The sequence below is a fragment of the Hydra vulgaris genome, chromosome 12 (assembly GCF_038396675.1).
Source record: "Hydra vulgaris chromosome 12, alternate assembly HydraT2T_AEP".
NCBI classification, from domain to species: domain Eukaryota; kingdom Metazoa; phylum Cnidaria; class Hydrozoa; order Anthoathecata; family Hydridae; genus Hydra; species Hydra vulgaris.
This window is the reverse complement of record NC_088931.1, coordinates 55,457,102-55,481,209: the sequence shown is the minus strand read 5'-3', so window position 1 is coordinate 55,481,209 and position 24,108 is coordinate 55,457,102. Positions and strand designations below refer to the sequence as shown.

Here is a 24,108-nt window from a genome sequence, read left to right as displayed (position 1 = left end):
TTTTATTATTATAACATGTTAATTAACTTTATTAACTTAACTTTTATTAATGAATTCTTATAATATAAAAAAAGCAGATAGAACTCTTCAACTCTGCGACGATTTCGAATTGAAATGAAGCCGAAAAATTCGAAATGAAATTAAATCATTGCAAAGAGAATAAACAGGTATGAAATAAATATTTTACTAAAGACTATATTTACTACACACTTTATAATGTACAAATAAGTTAATAACTTAATCCCTATTTCTTTTTACTTTTTTTTATTACATTACCGAAATCCCGGGAAATTTTAGTGAAAAATCCCGGGATTACGGGATCAAAAATTTACGGAATCCCCGATTGCCATCCCTGCTCATTTAGGTGTGGTATTAAATAATAAAATAATAACTTCAATTTTTATAAAAAAAATGGTTTTTCATAGATAATTTTCCCAAATAATGTCTGATTAGAAATGTCAAGTTACATTCATTGAAAACAAACACCAATACGTGCTTTTATGAAAAATTAAATCCATAGACTTATCTATAGCCAAGCCCCGAAGTACTTTATGTTGAAAATTACATCTTTTCTAAATAAAACTACGCTTGACGATTTGTTTTAGTCGCATTACTTTTAGCAGATTATAGTAGTGGTTAAAATAATCTTTGACACATATCAAATGTCATACTTTTTGATATAAAATTTTACATATACTGTTATTGAAAAAACTTATATTTTTGTTCGGAAAAAGTCGTACCATGCCTTAGTCGCATTGAGTACTAGGTCGACGATTTTTAAAGCCTGCTTACAATGAAAATTTTTATTTACATTTGACTAAAATAAGTATTTTCTACTTTTTAGGGCCGATTTTCATGGAATTATTTTTTAGCTTTGAGATATAAAGTTTTTGTTGATAACAAGTAAAATTTAATAAACGGTGGGGGAAAGGGGGTGGAGGGGTCTTGATAAGCTTAGGGTGGGTAGGAAAATTTTCCAAAAAAAATTAAACGTACCCCCCCTTTATTAAGGACTCGAGAGCAGAACTTCATTTTGCCGGGTTCTCACTCTCGAGTCCTTAAGAAAGGACTCGAGTTATTATTGTCACTGTAAAGATGAAAACAACTTTTAACTGATTTCTGTTAATTTCACTGGGTTTTTTTTAAAAAAAAAAAAGAAAAGTGAGCTGTTCCAATTAAAGAATCGAAGTATTTCAATTTAGAAAACTGGATTGGATTGGAAAAACCGAATTTATTTCCAATAACAGTGCAATAAATTAGGGAAAACAATGGTATAGAATGGTTAAATGGTTTATTAATTCATAAATGTTTTTATGGTTAACCATCTTCGGTTAAAATTTATTCTATAGGTGATCCAATTTCGGCAACTATTTCCTGCTAAAGTTTATACAAATATGAAAGAATATTGCATGTTTGTATAAACTTACATGTTTAACGTATGTTTATATTCATATATATCCAAGTTAAATGCTAGCATTTAATAAATATTAAATATACGCGTAAATTTATAATATATAATCTATTATAAATTTTTTCCTATCCCCGGCTATCAACCCCTGCTAAATCTTAAAACACTGCCGGTGCCGGATTTGTATAAAGTCAAATATTTAGTCGGGGCCGGGACCCCGGTCACTTACTAATTATGACAACATTAAACGAATAAAACCCGAAACACAAGGTCATGTTAATTTTAGACTAATCTTGGATTGAATATTTAAAACGGCTTGAACTTTCTCTGTTGTCTCAACATTGCTATCCGCTTTTTATCTTCTTCAAATTTTCTACGCAACTCAGCTATCTCTGAAAAAAAAAAGATATAATGTATATATATTTATATATATAATTAAATATAAATATATATATACACACACAAATATATATATATATATATATATATATATATATATATATATATATATATATAAAAAAATGGTAAAAAACATATACTCAAACTTTTTAGTTTTTAGCCCCTGTGTAATAAGATTAGTCCCTTGCTAATAATTAGCAACTAATAGTATGTAAATAATGTAATGTTTGGTAGCAACTTCAAAAGTGATAACTTTAAAACTGCAACCCCTTAATTCACCAGCATTATGGCGTCAAGAGACAGATTTTCTGCAGCTATCGAATCAAACTTCCTCAAATACTTACCAAGGACAAAAAAATAAATTTTAAATTGATATGCTGGACTGGATAGGGCAGCTGACCGCTCATGTTCTTGAACTTGGGTAAGAGAGATCAGCTCGCTGAAAGCCCAGGCAACAATAAACAGAGACGATTACAGCTCTAAAACAAAAAGAAATTGATCTTGAAAAAGAAATTACCATCCTGAGACAAGCGGAACCAACAAGCAGCGGACTAACAAACTCAGTCACCCTAGCGGATATCGTAAAAGGGGGGCAAAAAAATAACAGACGGAGATAAAGCCATTGTTGTACAAGTCACTCGAGAACTGAACGAAAGAGAAAAAATTTAAAAATAACTTAATTATAACCGGAGTCAATGAATGTGATTTAGAAGATCCAGAAGAAAGAAAAAAACAAGATAAGGAAAGCATCGAATCACTGATAGTTGCCCTAGGACTAAAAAAGAAATTGTCAAAAGTGTACGCAGAATAAAACAGCAGCAAGAAGACTCGTCAAACGGAGCAAAAAATGCAACCAATACATTTGCAAACACGTTAAGTGCAACTAAACGACCTCCACTAGCAATAGAAGTACTCGATAACCATAAAAGTCAAATTGAACTGTTAAAGAAGCGTCACAAGCTAAGAACAAAGGAAGGCTGCGACAACGTGTACATTGATAGAGATAAAACAAAGACAGAACGAGACGTAGAAAAGAGACTAAAAATTGAAAGAGATGAGCGTAACAGTAAACTAACTCACGTTCAACAAGAAAACGGAAAAACTTTAAGATACAAAAAAAGAAAGAAATGGAAAGCGTTACTATTGGGGAATACGCAATAGTGTATTCGTGTGGGTGCCACACAAAGAAAACCGATCAAATTTATTGCAAAAGAACTAAGCAATAAAAATAGTTGCAGCCTCATTGACATGTAAACAAGAAAAACAACTCGACGAAAACTCGTCACCAATCAACAACTTAGAACTTAGTAAAAATAACAAACAACCCTCAACATCATCATCTCAGCCCGCTAAATTATGCCGCAATTCCATCATCATATATTAGCCTGATCAAATCAACGAAAAGTAAATCAAGGCTGCGATCAAGTTGATATTTGATGAAGAAGTTGCGGTATAAATTGGCGGACCAAGATGTTGTTGTTATGCATTGTTTGATAATACTATATACTATTAGCTGAAAACGAGTTTGGGGCGTCGTGTGGCAAATTGAATTTGTGAAGGTAATATTTTCAAACAATGCCCAACAACAACATCTCGTCCCGCCAATTTAACTTGATCAACTTGATCGCAGCAGCAAAAAACCAATACCGCCATCAGCTAAGTTTGCCACACGACACCACAAACTTGCAACCAATTAATAACTCGATAGCGACAATAAATAATGATAAACATATAAGATGTATATACATTAATGCAACATCGCTAAATGCAAACAAACTCAACCAACTCACGGCATGCCTTAATATGCACGGCATGTTTAATAAGTAAAAATCAAGATATAAAGGGTGATTTTTTTGCTGGTATCTTTTTGGCAACACTGGTTTTGACAGATTACGCGTGCATTATGTCTTGTGTCATTGTTAAACTTGTTCAGTTTGGTCTATAATTTAACCATGAATCGAATTACGAACAAACAATGCTTGCAAATTATTGAATTTTACTACCAAAATTCATGCTTGGTTTAGAGAGTACATCGCGCACTTCTTCCAATTTATGGGCAGTTTGGTCGGCCTACTGAGGGAGCTATTCAGAAGCTTGTGAATAAATTTCGAACCCAGTTTACATTATTGGACATTAAACCACCAACACGCACACGTAGAGTGAGGACCGAAGAAAATATTGCAGCTGTATCTGCCAGTGCTAGTAATGACCGTGAAATATCGATTCACCACCGTTCGCAGCAACTGGGCCTCTGTTACTCCACTACATGGAAAACTTTGCAAAAGAATTCGAGTGTAAAACCTTATAAGATACAGCTGGTGCAAGAATTGAAGCCACACGACCTCCCACGACGTTTAACATTTGGTGAATGGGCGCTGGCAAAGTTGGAGGAAGGATCCACATTTTTATCAAAAAATTGTGTTCAGTGACGAAGCTCATTTCTGGTTGAATGGATACGTTAACAAGTAAAATTGCCGCATCTGGAGTAAAAACCAGCCAAAAGCATTGCAAGAGCTACCAATGCCTCCCGAAAAAATCAGGGTGTGGATTATGGGCCGGTGGCATCATTGGGCCGTACTTCTTCAAAGACGACAATGGCCGGAACTTTACTGTGAATGTCGAGCACTACCGTGCGATGATTACTATCTTTTTTTGCCCAAAATGGAAGAGCTGAACTTGGCTGACATATGGTTTCAACAAGACGGTGCCACATGCCACACAGCACACGAAACAATGGCCCAATTGAAAGGCAAGTTCGGTGAACAGTTTATCTCACGTTTAGGGCCAATATTGAAGCATTTATTCGTGAGATACCGGCCGATATGTTGGAGCAGAGAGTGTGCTAAAATTGGACATTACGCATGAGCCATCTAAAGCGGAGCTGTGGCCAACATTTACATGAAATAATCTTTAAATAATAAATTATATCGACCGTTCTATCGACTCAAATAAAGATTTCATCAATTTTTTCCAATTTTCTGTGTTTTTTTTGAAAATCAAATCCTATACCTCTTAAAAAATCACCCTTTATATACAATAAAGTGAAGAATAAAATATATGTCCATGGAACAAAAAAGATATTATAAACTTGTCAGCACGGATTTTGTATATAAAATATACACTTTGTTTTAATGATCTTTATTACATGTAAAGAATTAAAAAGACATTGGCTCCTAAAAAAATGAAGATGACAATATGTTATCACAATCTTTACACAGAGTATCCATATAAAGTTTCGACAAAACATAGCAACAATTAAAAATACTAATAAATATAAGAGAACTGCATTGATAAGCATATCAAACAAGACAAAAAATTTCTAATTTAACTTTAGTTTACTGAGCGTAATTTTCTGGTAAACTGACGCCTAGGACACTGTAATAAATAACGGCAGCAATTTTTTTTATTGACACAATGTATGTATATAGTAAACGTAGTACATACAAAAAGCTTACAACATTAATTTAAAGTCAAATTTATTCTTTAAACAGGAACTGGAGTCGTCTGTAATCAATACCAAACATACCTATAATTTTATCTATAAAGTCTTGTAGTTTATTTTTTCTCTGTGTACGCTGTCTACAAGCACAAACCAGAGAAACGATCATTTGACATTATTGACCAAGCCATGTTTTGACACGACGCAATGTGCTAAATGATTGCTCCACCATACATGTTGTTGCTGGTAAAGTTAACAAAACTAATAAAGCGTACCTGACACTTGGATAAAATTGTGTGATAGGTATTTAATCAAAAGCTTTTTTGTACTCTTGAGCATTCTGAAAATCAAACCAAGGCTTTAGAAGGAGTCAATTATCGAATCTAAGTATGGTATAAGTAAATCGTTTGTCTAAAGAACTCTTCAACACTTATGGTTCCCAGATTACTTCAACGCTTTTGTCTTCTGCACTTTTTTGGAAATATTAACTCACTATTCATCTTCTGTGCCAGTTGCACTGTTTTCTCAAAAATATCTCTGAAATAAATATTGGAAGTTTTACAACTCTGAGTAATTTTTGAACTTGCAGTTCAAAACTTAGTATGGCTAAGTATGGCTAAGTACTGGAAAATAATATGGAGACAAAATAAGAATGTGTTGGACTTAGATGAACAATAAAGCTGATGTGCAACTTGTCATGTACTTCCATTTGCATGCCAGTTGAAAAAATATATTTTCAAATTTACTAGAAAAAAGTAAAGAAGGGGAATATTTGGAACAGATATCCTTTTTGAGCTTTCATGAAAAAATGAAATAATTGCTTTAAATAGTTCCAATAGTATTTTGTATCACTGCAACATCATTAAGATCATAAACTACTTGATTGAGTCTATGTGAGGCACAGTGAACAAAAACGGTTTTAGGGAATATTCTTTAATATTTCCCTGAACACTGTTTACTTTTCCAACAATTGTGAAGCACCTCTCATAACCTTGACCTAGCAGATTATTGAGGAGAAGGCTAAATGTTTTGCAATTTTGAATAATGTAATCAGATACTGTGACAGTGTCCATATCTTTTATCGGTGAAAATCTGAAAAAAAATTCTCACAAAACATAGCCTTCTCATAGATTTTAAGGGGTAAAAAGATTCTATCTGTTGACCAGTCTTGTAATCCTTTTTTATCTATAAGGCTGGTGCAGATGTATTTTTAATACATTGTTTCCAGTTTAGGATGTCAAATGCTGGATCTTCTTGATTCAATGCATGGGTTTTGTTTGTGTCTCTGTTTTTATGAATAGGCAACTCGTTCTATTATTAATGAGAGTACAGCTTTAAAATTCAGTTTTATGGTTCTGAGGCCAGCTGGTAGTCAGGTTTCTCAAACTCTGTGGTAGCTCTCAGAGAGGCTGATTTAATTAACAGCTGTAAAATATCAAAGTACTATCAGTGCCATGTTGCACATGGATGATGTCCCTGTTCATACTTTTGGTGTGCATTGTCAAGGCTACACTCAGAGCCCTTTGTTACAACTTAGGGTTTATTATTAGTAATGAGGCAATTGCTTGGGCTATTAAACAGTGTACTGATACTACCTGTGCTTTGAGTCAAGTTCTTTAACAATTTTAAAAAATGACTAAAGTACCAAAAACTTTCAAACACAAAAAGCCATCATCATCACCAAGTTCTCTAAACCTACCATTCACTAATATTCGTGGTCTTCGAAGTAACTTTTCTTCTGTTGAGTCTTATCTCTTGCAAAGTTCACCAGACCTACTTGCTCTTTGTGAGACTAATTTTAGGCTCATCACACTGAATAGCTTGGCTCTAAAAACTATTTAACAAGTGCCCTTCAGAGTCTTGTTTTCCAGCCTGCTGGAAAGCGGCATCTGTTATCCCTATTTTCAAAAAAACCTGGAGAGCGATCTGATTCGTCTAACTACCGTCCCATAAGTCTTCTTCCTATCATAAGCAAGGTTTTTGAATCTCTAATTAACAAACACTTAATTTCTCATCTTGAATCTAATAACTTACTTTCTGATCATCAATATGGATTTTGATCATCTCATTCTACAGTTGATTTGCTACAAATAATATTCAATAGATTTTTATCGTGCATTAGATAGATGTGAAGAGGTTAAGGCTATCACTCTTGATACAGCTTTTGATAAAGTTTGACATGCTGGTCTCCTCCATAAACTTTCTTCTTACGGTGTATCAGGTAACATCTTTATGATCATTGAATCCCTCTTTTCCGATCATAATGTAAAAGTCGTCCTTAATTGACAGCACTTTTCTTTGTATCCTGTCACTTCAGAGGTACCTCAAGGTTCTATTCTTGGCCCTATACTCTTTTTAATTTAAATTAATGATCTCCCAGAAATTCTCACATCTAATGTGGCATTGTTCGCTCATGATACTACCATTTATTCTTGTCTTAATAAGAAGCCAACGCTATCTGATTGCTTGGAGGGGGCAATTAAGCTTGAAAAGGATCTCACTTCTGCTACAGCATGGGCTCTCAGTGAATGGTGAACTTCAACTCAAATAAAACTCAATTTTTTTCAGTGAAACTGTCATTGCAATAATCTAAATATTCTCCCCATATTTATGAACAGTAATTTACTTGATGAGTCATCTACTCTTCATCTTCTAGGATTAACTCTTACTTCCAATCTTTCTTGGAAACCATATATCAAATCAATTGTAAAATTAGCATCTGCTAAGGTTGCATCTCTTTATCATGCTCGCTACTTTCTTCCTCCAGATTCTATTCTTTATCTTTATAAATCTCAAATCCGGAATACTGTTGCCATAACTAGGGTGGATCTTCCAATGATGCCCTTTCTCTTTTAGACAATGTAAAAAAACGCATTGTAAACATAGTTGGACCTACTCTTACAGCCAACCTCCAACCATTATCACATTATCGTAATGTTGCTTCTCTTTCTCCTTTTTACAAATACTATAATGGGCACTGCTCTAAAAAGCTAGCGTCTCTTGTGGCATCAACTAAAACTCATTCTCGTGTCACTCGTCATTCAATTAAGTCTCATCCTTTTACTGTGACTGTTCCTAAGTGCTCTAAAATTCTATTCTTCCAGTTTTTTTCCTCAAACATCAGTTCTTTGGAATTCACTTCTGTCATCTTGTTTTCCTGATTTATATAACTTGGACTATAATCCAATACTCATAGAGTTGTTGGACAACTTTATGAGTATTGGATTGATTTCCTTTATTACTATTTTTCCCACGCAACGCCACGTTTTTGTTCCACGAAATTGTAGAAATATTTGTAGAAGTTCCGTGGATTGTAGAAATAATAGGATACAGCTTCTTTCTGTTTTCCTCAATAACTAGTTTTACTAAACTATCTTCCTGACAAAGAATATTTTTATTTGGATCTTGTATTGTTGATGCAAAGTGTTAAGCATTTTGTTGAGCTCTGCAATGCCATGCTGAGCTGATATGGTTTTGGCACATTCATTGAAAAGCCAATACTATGTGTAAGGATTAGTAATAAAGACACCTTGAATTCCTGGTTGAACTAGTTGTGGAAATAAAACACAAAATAAGCCAAGAACTCCTGAAATAATGTTTTCTAATTCTAGACATGGCGCCTTAAAAATCGTAGGACAAATGAGGCTGGTATTGATCATTCAGCAAGCAATACTTAAGATCAATAGGTATTTTCATAGTACATTTTACAAAGAATTTAATGTCATATTCTAATCTAGAATCTCCAATTTCAAGTTTTTCAGGTTCTGGTTCAAGTATTGGCAATGATGATAAACAAGCAACATCATCTGTTTTAAAAATTTCCAAATATCCATGGCACCTAAAAGTAAAAAAGAAAGATTTACATTAAATTTTCATTACATTAAAATCATTCTTTTTCATGTGAAGATAAAAAGTTCTGAAAAAAGTCAAAAAATTGAGGAGCGCATTTCTAAAAAGTTCATTTTTTCTAAAATTATGTTTTTTAACATTTGGATTCTTTATTAAAAAAGGTACAAATCTAACTATGTTAATATGAATAAAAAAATTATACATCATTTTTATTTACGATTACAAAAAACACTTCGCCTGTAAAAACTACTTTTCATTTTTATTTTTTACAAAACAACAACTTTTTACAAAACAAATGTGACTTGGTTTTTTTTAGAAAAATGCTCAACTCTGAAAATTAAAAAGTGAAATAAAAATTTATTATTTTCATAATAATAATTTTTGAAGAATTCTTTGCTGTTTTAGAAAAAAACTCACAATTAAAGTAAACAACTATTACACGAACAACATACCGTTTTGGTGAGGTCAAATTGTTTGTCTAAATATCAATCTCGTTATCACTTGCATTTTAAAAAATCTATTGCTTCTGTGCAATGTCTGTCTGATATCAGTTTCACAATGCCTTTTGCTACTGAAAAAATCGATTTTCAGAATACAAAATTTATGCAACTATTTCTAGTATATTGTTACTAGTTTAAAAAAACTCTCGCGCACTGAGTACCATCAAATTTTTTTTTTTTTAAATAATTTTTTTTTTAAATAATTTTTTTTTTTAAGATTTTATATAACACAAATTTGGTTTTCAAAAAATTATACTCATATAATTGTAAATTTCAAGTTATTACCTACCAAGATAAACCACTAGAAAAATAAATGTTTTAAATTTTGAAATTTCTATATAAAAAATCTTTAAAATATTTTTACTTTAACTGTATTGAAACAGTTTCGAAGTCTTGAGCAAAATTTTTCTTCCCTCTAAATAAAACTGTCACATTATATTTTACCGAAACCGAACAAATAAGTAATCAATTACTTTTATTAACTATTCGGAAAAAAACTTAAATTTTTTTTGAAACCGTAATGAAACACAACTGTAAGATATCTTTTACCAAAACCATACTGCCACAGTATCGAGAAATTTAGTAGCAAACTATATGGAGATCAGTAACAAACAAGAAACATCTTTCTATATTTAGAAAATGCAGGGGAGGAGAGGGAAGCAAGTGCCCCTTTAAACCCCTTTGCAAGCGCCTATGCACTATGCAAAATTTTCAGGCCTGGTACTATACAAATATTTTAATTCCTCAACATCAAAGCTATTAATACTAACAAATTATTGGACAAGGGCATCATCACAGAGATTTCAATGCAAAGTAAACTGGATGACCAGAGATCAAAAAGAAGAACGTAAACTAGATAGGAATCATTGTTGATAAACCATTGTTTTTTAGTAAAATTTTAACTTATATTTATATAATAAAACATTGTAGAACATTGTAGAAACATTCACTATTAAATATTGAAAACTATTTTTATATTAAATGCATATCAAGACATTGAAAATTTTTAAAATTTAATTATATTTTTATTAGTCAGTGTTTTCCCTCACCAGTACATCAATCTTTCCAAACACTAAATAACAATTTAAGTTAAAAATTCACTTACGGTCACGCTTGATTTCTCTTTGTTGAAACACATAAAAGTTCATGAGCTCCTGAAAGATTAAAATAGAAAATTAAAATTTGGAAGAAAAAAAATTAAATTGAAACAAACAGAGGAAGCTTTATTTCTCTATTTTATAATTCTTGTTTATTTCACCTTTTCTATTCTTTCCTTTTTCTCTTTCTTTTTCATTTTTCTAGTTAATTTTGGTTTTTCAGGGGAGGCAGATTTTTTCACAGGTATAGTTGTCCACCCTTCATCATCAGGTTCATTATTATCTTTTTTCTGTAAAAAAAAAAAAAAAAAAGATGAATCAGTACAAAAAAGGAAAATCATGCACTTAATTTTAATGAGGAATTACAAAAAATGAGTTCAGCAATAATTTGCTGACCTCATTTTGCAATCCTTTAAAGGTCAGCATCAGGTTGGAAAAAAAAATTTGATACAAAAGTCTTACCATAAAACAGCATGAGGTCGGCAATTTTTTGCCAACCTCAAACACTTTTAGGTTGGCAGTTAGGTCTGCATTGCCAACACTAATTCCAAGAGCTCTCTCTCTCTATATAGATCTATATATATATTTTTTTCTTCACTATTTAATCTACCTATGTATGTATTCTATACTATTTAAGAAAGCTTTTTTTTTTTAAATTTTAATCTATTTATGTAATCTATTATATATATATCTATTTAATATATCTGTGACCAATAGTCAATAGCCACAGTAGGGTGTCCCAAAACTACATAAATATTTTTCATTTTAAACTATTTTTATATTTTTAATCGATTTCATATGTACTTTTGTCTATTTAAACCCCAAAAAAATAAAAAATTGAAAACTTTTATATTTTTGACTCCCCCACCTCTTTAGTCGTTTTTTTCTAAAATTTTGACAACTTTTTTAAAATTGCCAAATTTTGCCAATTATCGAAAAACATTTTTGATAATCAATTATGTTCATATCTTTAACGATTTTCTTGTTTAGTTACATATATCTAATAATATATTTAACTAAGTTCATATTTTTAATTAATTTTTATATATAGTTGTTTATACTAAAACCAAATAAAAATTTATTCAAAAGAAATTCACCAACCAAGACACCCCACTACCTCCCCCAACCCCCTATCATCATGATACCCAAACTTCCCCAACCCCACCCCCCAGATCATTATATTTTTCTGCATAAAATAATGAACTTTTAGAACTTTACTTTTTAATTATAACAAAAAAGATTTATCATTAAAATTTATTTTTATGACAAACAGGCAAATAAATTGTTATAAAGGAAATAAATTGAAAATATTTATGCTAACTGGGACTAAATTGCTTGTTTATCAGTGGAAGAATTTTTCGGTAGTGTTCTACTGCCCATAAAAGAAATTTTTTCTGCTCTTCATCTTTGGTTCTAGATTTTGCACAGTCTTGAATTAGTTCGACAGCTCGTTCCGCTGTATCATTTACAGATTTCAATGATTTAATCTCAAACTTGTTGAAAATTTGTGTTAACTCTCTAAAACTTTGGGGATTGGGACCAACCACCATCTTCGTTTGAATATCTGAATAAATTTAAAATGTTGCTTGATTTTGGTTGAACTAAATCATTTAAACGAATACTCGATTTCAAAAGGGGAAATTGTGGAAAGCCTAAATCATGCTCCCAGTTTTTTTAAATATTTATAAAAATTATTTTAGCAATTTTAGCTTTATCACAATCAGACACTTTATCAGAAAATAGTGAGAGAGGAGACATTTCTTAGGTTAAATACCAAAGATGCCGATTAAATTTTTCAAGGGCAGCAACAGCAAAATCATTGGCAATTTTTTTTTAAAGAAGCATTTATTTTTAGAATTCCAAGTCAAATGATATCACATTTTCACTTAAAATAGCATTGTATATTTACAAAACCGTGATAATTTCTATATAACTTTCTTTTTCAACTTGGCAATTTATCAAAATCAAACATTTTTGATGTATACAAAATTGTACACATCCATCTGGCATGATGGGAAGCTCCAGGTTTGCACAACTGTACATTTATTTGTTTTGCATTCAGTAATTGCAAAGCAAGTTGGCAACATTCTTGATAATCATCTCTTAATATTTTTCGAGACTTTCGGTTAAGTAAACCAGACAAAAAAAATTTCACATGCTTGTTTGATTTTTAATACTGGTTCCCCAACTTTAATTTTTCTAAAAGCGGTATCTGAACTTAATTAAAGTTTAGTCCATACATCATTTTTACTTTCATAATATAACTCTTATCTAATGAACCCAAAAATTGTTTTTTTGACGCTGATTAGAGAGAAAATCTAAATCTGATAATTGACTATTGATGTTACGAGAGGTATCTTTTTTAATCAAATCTTTTGCATTTGATGCTGCAATGTCAAACAGAGATGATAACTTATTAGTAAAACTCAGAGCTGTACAACATTTTTTTTTTACATTTTTAATCAAGTTCTCTCTAAGATTTATCAGATACAGTATTATTCTAACAGTATTTTATTTTTGTTTGTTTTAATTTTCCAAAATACATTTACTTTTTCGCAAACAACAGATGTTTTTTCGCATTTGACAGATACCTCTCATAACATTAATAGTCAATTATCAGATTTAAATTTTCTCTCAGATCAGCGTAAATTGAAAAAACTTTTTTTTTTACATTTTTAATCAAGTTCTCTCTAAGATGTATCAAATGCAGTATCATTCTCACAGTATTTTTTCGTTCGTTTGAATTCCTGTCATTTTCCAAAATACATTCACTCTTTTGCAAACAACAGATGCCACTTCTTTCTTACCAGTTAGTTTCAAATCAAACCTTGTAAGTTATAGATAATGGCATAAAACCTCTACATTAGTTGGTAACTGACTAAATATCTTAGCCTCAAGGGTAGGTAATAATTTCCCAACAATTTTATCAAAAGTTTCATCATTTTTTCTCAATTTAATATTGCTCATATCAGATTGAATTTTTTATATATATGCTATTATACCTATAGATAAAAAGCAAATAATTACAAATTATATAAAAATAAAATTTTTTATAAGAAAACAACTGCATTCATAGTAAAAATTTTCCATTACTCAAACTCTGCATATAACTTTTATAATCTAATAATTCTTGATAATAATGGAATAAAAAATTGATTCTTAAGTTAAATGTTTTACTTGATATTTACTAATATTGTCTGATACAAAGTATTGAACTATAATGGCATCAAAACTTAAGCATGTTTAATTGAAACATTACATTTTCATATTTGACCTAAAATCACTGTTTAATGTTGAACAGTTTTTAAAAGTAGGCAGCAGAGGGGGTAAACTTTTAAAATAGAGGCAGGGAGGAGGAAGGGTTTCAAACTTTAAAATTTTTCAAAAACCTTCCTATTTTTGCTTTTAATGGACAAAATGACAAATAAAACTGAATGAAAAAATTAATAAATATATATTAAATATATATTTTGACAAATATGACATTTTTCAGTATAAGATTTTGGGTATAAAAAATAAATTACTTTTCATAAAAATAAATTATTATTTTTTAAAACTACAGCAATCATAGTTTGACCAAGTCAGATCTAACGAAATAAAACAAAAACTGCATACTTATCTTAAAATGACAAATTTTGCACAATTGACCAATAGCCACAAATATATATCTTTCTTTACTATTTAAACATGATTACATAACAATTATGTTTATTATGTTAATTATGCATAATATTAAAATATATTTCCTTTATATAACTTTGCATAAAATTCTAGATTGTTAACTTTTCTATTTTTGAGTAAAATATGTGCTAAAATTCAATTATTGATAAAAAGTTTATTAACATTTAACTCCAGGTGGAAATTATTATAACTTATAAATATCATTATTTCTAATAAACTAAATCTTATTTAAACACATCAGAAAATTAACAAATCATTTTAATAAAATATTGAACGTTTAACTTTATTAAATAAAAATTGTTAAAATATTTGATTGACTAAAAATCAATGAGAAATTTAGCAAATATATTCCTTGATTACAAGTTTTCATGATTTGAGAATATATAGGGCATTAAATAACATCTGTTACTAAAAAAAATATTCTGCATTGTAACTTCTTTAAATTGCAAAAATGGACATGTTAAAAAAAAAGTTTCAGTTAGACAACAGCAAAGAGTTTCAGTGCTTTTATTACGGCAACTTAGCATTGCAAGATTGACAAGAACAATAGAATTAGATTTCTTTGGAGCATTCATAGCAGTTAATCAAAACAATCTGAAATTAACTACGTACTACTTAGCAAGCAAACTTGGATGCATTCATGGTACTATAGAATACCACTTGCAAAAGGCTATAAGGCTTGGTGTTTGTATACTAAATGAACTGAATGCTAGTCAGCTAAAGAAGCAAACACAAAACACCTGCATAAACCACTTGTCTTTGCACTGTATGTTTAACTGGCTTGACTATGTCATCATTGGAGATGAGAAGTAGGTACCCTGTGTAAATCACACCATGACGTTGTGGACAGGATACTCCCCGCACCAAACAGCACCATTACAGCAGCAACTCAGTGTGCCTAACTCAACGAGAATCTAGTCAAAAACAAGGCCTGGGGCACAACAAAGTTTACTTTCTTCATGGCAATGCTTGCATTCAGGTTGCAAAATTCATATGAGAAAAAATATAGGAACAGCTTGTGCAATAAATAATTTGACAACAAGGACACACAACACAAAAGCACTTCAATGACTTCTTTGATTCAAACCTAAAGAACTCTACGCTAACAGCATTCATTCTTTGCTTAAGCATTGGCAAGAGGTCAAGGACAACTAAGGTGCATATATTGTTGAAGATTAGTTATGGAATTAAACCTTTTTTATATTTACTCAAAATTTAATTTATTCTTAATATATTCTAGAAAAGCTATTTCATACACTTCAGTCAACAACAAAAAAAACTTTGCTTTTTTTCATAATCTTTAAGACTAAATCACAAACCCCTCTCATTAAACTTCATGGTTAATTTACTTTCACTGGAATTATTAAATTTTAAACGCTTGATTGACAGGATTTACTGACAGAAATTTAAACATATTCATAGTATTAAACTCCACTTCAAAACAAATTTGGCAAGCTTTATATGTCTGTAACACTATTGTATTACATCATTACTATCACAAGAAAACAAAATATTTCTGTTGCAAACAATAAAAACTCAATAATATTAAGTTAATAGTCTAAACAATAACACTCCAGTTAATATTTACTGTTTACTGGAGTTATTTACTCTGTAATAGATACTCTCTACTATAATATACTCTATGACTATAAGTCATTTTTTAGTAGTTTGGCTTTTCTACATGCATTTTTTGAAATTCACATGGTCTTTTAAGCAAGGTCTGTAAGCAAATCATTCTGATAATTCATAGCTTTTAAGGTGAATTGATGTTGTTCGCTGTTTAATTTAATTTGTTTAATTAGCAGTTTTAGTTAATAAACTTTATGTTGTCAGTTATTTTGTTTTTTTAATTCTTTAGACTGTTTACATTCTTTTTTTAGAAGAAGTTTATACTAAATGACTGGTAAAGTGGCTTTTTTTAGTGCAGTGTTTCTTTTTGAGTCTTTTCTTAAGCAAATTTATTTTTATTTTTTTAAGAACAATCAGAATGAGCTGAAGCCCTTTTAAAGGGATCCCAAAGTGCCAGACAATTTGTGTTTATTTTAAAGAGAATGATAAAAAAAAATGTTTGGGCAGAATTTTTTTTAAGTAAAACAAAATAATAAAGGTATACTAACAAAAACAAATTTTGTTGTTTTACTCAAAGCTCACCGTCTCCACAGTAGCGATTCTCTCAGTCTTTAAAATATACGCCGCAATCTACAGACTTTATAATTTATTCAAGTATGTTCAATTCCAAAGAGTTTTAATAAATGACATCATAGTAGAATTTCAATAAAAAATCTTAAAAAAATTTTTTTGTTAGCAAACTATAGATTTTTTTTCCCCATTATAGATTATTAAAGAATTTGTTTAGTTACTTATCATTATATGCAAGTTGTTTTTTTTAATCATAAATTACTATAGAATTTTTTTAGTTATTTTAAATTATTATTTTTTCGTTATTTTTACGAAGTTCGTATTAAAAATATTAATAAAATATTTCAGATATTTTGTAAGCTTGTTTATTGCTATAAATTAATTTTGTGTTATATTTATTGTTATTAAATTATTATTATTCATATTAAGGTTCTGTTAAAAAAATTATTTTGTATTTTTTAGCCTTATGAAAATTTCATTAACAGCATTTAGGGAATGCTCATAAAGTACATATGCTTGGGGGTGGGGAGAGGGAGTCTGCAAAGTGTGTATATAAGATGGTCAATTATAAAAGTGCGGAGACACTAATGTAAAAAAAAAAAAAAAAAAAAAAATGTTGGGCAGGTTAAGAGCATAGATAATTTTAGGGAGAAATAGGGTACTCAAAAAAACTATAGCAAAATGTTGAATGGGGAGGGAGGGAGTAGGGTCAAAATTCAGGTGTACGAACATTTTAGATGACCCCTTATTTGCTTAACTTTTCATCGGGTTACATATATTCTCTAAATACTTATTTAATCATGTGAGTTATATTTAATAAAATTTATTCTATAAAACATGTATTGCTCATTTTATTTTATTTTTAAAGCTAAATAATTACTGTTAAAGATTGCAAAAAAAGTGTAGTATTTTTGAGTCAATTTTGAAGATTTATTTTTCCAAAATCAGTTCCTTCCATATTCTGGTGGAAATAATTTGGCTAAGGTTAGTTGCTTTTTTTAGTTTTATTGACTCAAATTGTATTTTCTAGCTACATTAGTTTAAATAATAATATTTCATAAGGGTCTTTTTTTTATATATATACTTGCAAATCGTTATTTTGTTGCACTGGTTTGACAAAGTTTATGTTTTTTTTATATTAGGAGAATATTCGCATTCAGTGGTGCCAACCAAACTGCTGACCTTAAAGTGTTTGAGGTCAGCAAATAATAGTCGACCTCTTTCAAATTTTTGAATGCTGAGAAATTATACTATGAATTTTAAAATTTCTCGTTGAATTTAAGTCTAGTTGAAAATAGTACAAAAAAATTTTTATCAACTTGCTGCTCTTACATTTGGAGCAGGAGGGGCAGGGGGCTAAGATTTTAGTATTCTCCTATAACAGTAATTTTTTTTTGTGAAGAATCTTTTCATCATACATATAAACATAAAAAAATTTATATATGTTTATATACATTTATATATGTGTGTGTGTGTGTATATATATATATATATATATATATATATATATATATATATATATATATATATATATATATATATATATATATATATATATATATATATATATATATATATATATACAGTACTGTGAATAAGTTTTAGACCACTAACATTTTTTCCAAAAATCCCAGAGAATTTTATTCTAATATTTAAATTTGTAGTTCTAAATTATAAAAAAATTTGGAACATTCTTTTTGTTTAAAAATTGGTTATTTCATTTAAAAACCTTCCTATTTCACTGCATATATATATATATATATATATATATATATATATATATATATATATATATATATATATATATATATATATATATACATATATATATGTATACATATATTTATATATATTAATGTACAGGAAGTATCTGCAGAACATTTATCTTCTCCACAAAGCTCTCAAAATGAAAATATACAGCATTTTTAATGTCAGCAGTTGTGTACAAACAGATATAAAAACCTATTTGGATGTTGCGACCCAAACAAAGCTACCTCCAATTAATAAAGACATTAATTACGATTCCATTGCATCTATATATAGTTGTTTTTACATCAAAGTGTTTGTGGTTGACACGGAGGATGAAATAAATAATATGGGAATTGAGATGATTACTGGTGATGAAACATTCATAAACGCCACAAATGAATCTAAAGAAAATATTTCTGACTCACTAATGTCTTCTTTGAAAAATGACAAAGAAGACAACGATTGTGTACTATCACCATCAGACGATGAGAGTTGTACAAGTGAAGACACTGACGAAAACCAAGAAGTATGTAGTGATATAAAGTACAATGATTGGACACAATTCGTTTTTGAGAAAAACTTGTATGAACTTTTACGTCGCTGTCCAGCATGTGGTGCTCTTGTTGACAGATCAGACATTAAGGAAGTTATAGGTAATCGCAGCTATATTTAAAAATAAATTGTTTTAATAATTGCAAAGTAGAATGGAAATTTCAGCCGATTGTTGGTAAATTTAAAAGGACTAAGTAATTTATTTTTGTCAACATCGATTGCTTTTTCAGGAATACTGTTTTCTAAATTTGAACATTTTGCTATCATTGCAAACATGAAGTTCTGTTCTGAAACACATTATGATATTAAAAAAATTTCATCATGCCAGTGATTGTAAAAAAGCGGAAATTACAACGTAGGAAAATGATAAAAATGTTATGGACCAGAAAGGTTATTTCACTTGTTGGTGAATGAGAGGTGAATGAGAGTCATGGTCATAACGCAAAATACTGTACATATACATTTATGGAAACTGAATCTGGGTGTGTAGTTGACACAATTGTAATATCAGTGACAGAAGTGCAGAATTCTAACTGTATGGAAAAAGCAGAATTTATTCAATTATTAAAAACACTTAAAAAAGCAGAAATAAAAATTGATTTTATATCTACTGATCGTCATGCCCAAATTCAAAAACTTTTGAAAGTAAATCCAAGGTTTAACGATATAAATCATCAATTTGATCTGTGGCATGTTGCTAAATTAATTGGTAAAAAAATGCATGAAGCTAGTAAAACCATTTCTCAAAAAGACTTACTGGAATGGATCCTATCAATAATAAACCATTTTTGGTGGAGTATTGAAACATCTAATAAAAACCCGTGTTTAATGTATGAATGGGTGGCTGTTCATATTTTCATAAATGCAAACATGAACCTTATTCTAAAAAAGACGAACATTCGAAAAACTGGTCAGATGCAGAATCTGACGCTTTTCAGTTTTTAGTTTCCAATATCCAGTTTAAAGTCATATGGATATTTTTAAACATTTAACCGAAGTAATTCAAACTACTAATGTTGAAGTTCTTTTACTTAAAATTTTGTACCTGGCTATTTTCAGGGGTGAAGAATCTGATAAAATAAACAGAAATGTAAAAACTATTATTAAGTACCAGTAATTATCAATTAAAAGAAATTTAGGGAATTTTTTATATACCTGATTTTGAATCTCAAGAAATCCATATGGCCTTGACGATATCAAAAAAAAAAAAATTACATGTTATTCTATATTCAATAATCTTTCAGAAAAAGATTATAAAAAAATCTTTTATTGTAGAAAGATTGATTTAAAAAGATTTGATTGTTATAGAGAAGATGCCAGAGAAGAATTAATTTGAAGATCTAGAATAACAGATGATAAAATTGTAACAATCTTTACCATGAAAAATTTTTAGGTACAAACTTTGAAAAGAAGCACACAAAATGTTGTAATCTATTGGACAACCATAAATTGAAAAGAAAAGCAATCAAAGGTAAATATTTGTTGATAAAGAATCATTGTAAAATCTGTTTTGAATAATAAAATTAAAATCTACTAGTTTATAAAAGTTTAAAAATAAGCTGGTTTGGTTAAGCACTATATAATTGAAATAAGAACAAATAGTTTTCATGTTTAAAGGTAATCACTAAAAAAAAATTGTACTTTTCATTTCAGGTAGTCATGCAATAACATTAGACATGGCAAAACAATTGAGAATCAATTTTCCAAATGTTGTGCCTGGATATCAACCTTGTTGAAGCTGCGATGATGCTATAATAAGTAAATTTAATGAACAAGATATTTGTGAATTTGAGCAATCTTTTTCAAGTACAACTTCGGAAAAGAATCAGTCACGCGAGGCATTAAATGTTAGTCTTGAAATAATAGGTGTATCCCCCATAAATCTTAATGGCATTTCAAAGCATCAACGGTTATGTATTGCTAAAAGTAATGTCAATGTATGAAGATCATATTTCAAAAGTATATAATGTTAGCGAAACAGAACTGAAACATAAAATTCCTTGTACTAAAAGTATTGACTAAAGTAAATCCAATAATCTAATCAAACTAACAGCAGAAATAAAAGAAAAGTTGTTTCTGACCGTAAAATTCAAATTCAGATGTTAGCTTTTACACCTGAGTCTTGGTCAAGAAATTATGCTGCGCGATATTTTAACATCCCTGAATATTAAATTAGAAAAGCACGCAAACTAAAAGAAATAAGTGGGATATTTGCAGTTCCAGGCAATAAGAAAGGTAAAACATTTTCTGAAATAACATTAGATAGAGTCAACAATATATCCCATGATGAAGAATTTACTAGACAAATGCCTGGTAAAAAAGATTACGTAAGTATTGGTAGAAAACAACACATGCAAAAGCGCCTGATTTTTTGTAATCTTAAAGAACTGTATGTTTTTTTTTAAAACTAAATCAATTATCCTCAAGAAGTTATTAGGTTTTCTAGGTTTTGCAGTTTAAGACAAAATGGTGTATAACTGCTGGAGCATCAGGGACTCACTCTGTTTGTGTACATACCCACCATCAAAATGCAATACTCTTGACCAACGCTATACAATTAAATTGTACTTACAAAGATTTGATGATGAAAGATGTTTGTGATGTGACAAGTAACAAGAAAAGTTTTTGAAGATACATCAAAATAACTTAAAAAGTTTAACAAATGGTAATGATATATGAATGTTGGATTTCTGTTTCCCTGATTTGTCTCTGTCAGTCGCCCTTGCGGATTAACACCTTCGATCGTCCTATAGCCTTAGAGCTAATTCGCCCTCGGTAATAAAAATAGGTTAGGAGAATTAAAAATTAATTTGCTTAATGAGCAGTTAGGAGAATTAAAATTTAATTTGTTTAATGAACCGTGACGAAAAGTATATATAAAATAAAAAGTAAAATATGGGGTTATAATAAATGGAAACAAAAAACAAACCATTACAACAGTTTCAAACACCCTCAACGGTGGCAGTAGTTCAATCTTATAAACCTGACCCTCCAATAGATAATGGTGGAACGCACGACTCGCATGGCAATTGTATTCGATATTTTAAAGTCCGTTAATAAAAAATAGAATAATAGAGCTTTCAAGTCTTTTTATAATTATTCTAGTAAGCGGTTATTTGTTTGGAGCGTTATTGGCTGCTTTTGTATTACTTGGATTAATGATAGGGTTATATATTTGTAATAAAATAGTAAAAATGACATTTTGAAGATTATTTTTATATATTATAATAAATTACTTTCCAATTTGATTAATTCCGTAAGAAATTCCACATGAAATAGCACCACCCAAAACAGCTTTACCAATGGTAGGTAGAAGAGCGCAAGCAAAGGAAGGTAAAACCACTTTAGATACCATTCCTAAAAGGGGTCCTACACATTTTCCACGCATTCGTCTTGTTCTTATATAACGTTTTTTATGACGTTTTTTATAATGTCTTTTTCTATGTCTTTTTTCATACATTTTGCTAACGTGGTATAAGAGATGATGATAAAGTTAATGCTAAAACTGCTGCAAATAAGGGTAGAAATTTACCACGCATTCGTTTTCTTAAATGTCTTCTTAAACGTTTTCTACCAGGTGCCTTTTAAGGGAGGTAAATAAACTCTTCCTCTTCCTCTTTTTCTATGCATTATGACGTTTCTGAGATTAGATAAAGGTTTTTATATTGTAAAAGTTGTCTTTTTTTTAACATATGCAAATTTAGGTTTTTTGCTAACGTTTTTATGACAAATTAAGTGGGTGGAAGAATTTTATCAAAAAAAGAATCAGGAAAATAAGATAGCATTCTTATAAAAGTGGCTTTAGCTTTAGAGTTAAATTCACCACCACGAATTCTTCTTCGCCGCATTCGTCTTCATAAACGTTTTTTACCTGCGCTTTTTAATGGAGGTAAATAAATTCTTCCTCTCCCTCTTTTTCTATGCATTACGACGTTTTTAAGATTAGATAAAGGTTTTTTATATTATAAAGATGGATTTTTTTAACGTATGCAAATTTAAATTTTTGCAAATGTTTTTTATGACAATATGTCGGTATGCAAATCAACTGGGTGGAAGAAGTTTTGACAATGCTTCAGGAAAAATAGAAAGTGCTTTCAGGAAAAATAGAAAGTGCTTTAAAAATATTCAGGAAAAATAGAAAGAAAATGCTTCAGAAAAAATAGAAAGTGCTTTAAAAATATTCAGGAAAAATAGAAAGTGCTTTCATAAAATCAGCTTTAAGGTTTATGGGTTGTAATTCTCCACCTCGAAATCTTTTTTTTCTTTTTAATCTTTTTTTTCTTCTACATGAGGTTTTTTTTATTTTACATGTTGTGCAGCAAAAGTTTTCACGCATTATGTTGTGTCTTTAGATAATCGAGTGCGTAACCTCCTACGTTTGAGTTCAGTAATCGACGGGCAAAAATTTTAACTCGCGTAAAAAAACTTCCCTTTTCCTCTATGATGGCGTGCGCTACCTCTATGATGTCGATGATGACGACGGTGGCCGCTTCTTCTTGTACGTCTGCGAGCCACTAACACAAGAATAAAAAAATAACAAGTTTTGAATTTTTAAGAACTTTTTTAGAAATAAATACTCGTTTGCTAATAAAAAATATAATACAAATATGGTTCATTAAATAAAAAATAAAGATGTTTTATGACAATTTAAGATGCTTTAAATTTGTTAGGAACATAGGCTACTTGTTCTTCGTCTGCTGTTCCAGTTTGTACAAGTGCAGCTGGATATTGAAGATACATAATAAGTATACCTCTAAATTGATCTGTAAATTGAACGTTGATTTGAAAGAATTATTTCCTGCAATAACGGCTGGAGGTTTATCGTTGACATAATTGTAATCGCTAGTAGTGTCAATGACTACAGGCTCTGTAGTATTAGTAGTGCTAAAATACCAACCAGGACTTTTCAAAAAACCGTCATCGTCGATATTATAATAATCTGCAAAATCATTAATATTAAAAATAGAGGGTATATTTCCTTTACACCAAGAAACATAATTTCTCCAAATTTGCCATTGATCGTCGACTTTAGTGATATCAAATTCGACAGTGTCACCTAGTGAGTTAACAAATGTTTTTCTATAATTATAAAGAGTAATTTTTTAAATTATATTACAAGCCATTTCAACTGGTGTAAAACGATTTTTGTTTAAATGATCGCTTCCTTTTTTAGAATTAACGCAAAATATTATACAGTGTGGTACAATGTCAGCTGTTTTTATATTTCCTAAATTTACAGTAACTTCGTTGACATTTTCTACATTGGTTACAGTTTGTTCGTAATGAGCAAAACGT

The 24,108-nt window shown here is 29.9% G+C and overlaps 1 long non-coding RNA gene across 1 annotated transcript; it reads right to left on the bottom strand.

The window, feature by feature from the left end:
- Positions 1-1,651: 1,651 nt before the first annotated feature.
- On the bottom strand, positions 1,652-10,976 carry LOC136087829 (uncharacterized). Its single transcript, XR_010642113.1, has 3 exons — positions 10,854-10,976; positions 10,701-10,749; positions 1,652-1,800 (listed from the first exon to the last, which is right to left on the bottom strand). It is a non-coding gene; the product is annotated as an uncharacterized LOC136087829 (long non-coding RNA).
- Positions 10,977-24,108: the final 13,132 nt, after the last annotated feature.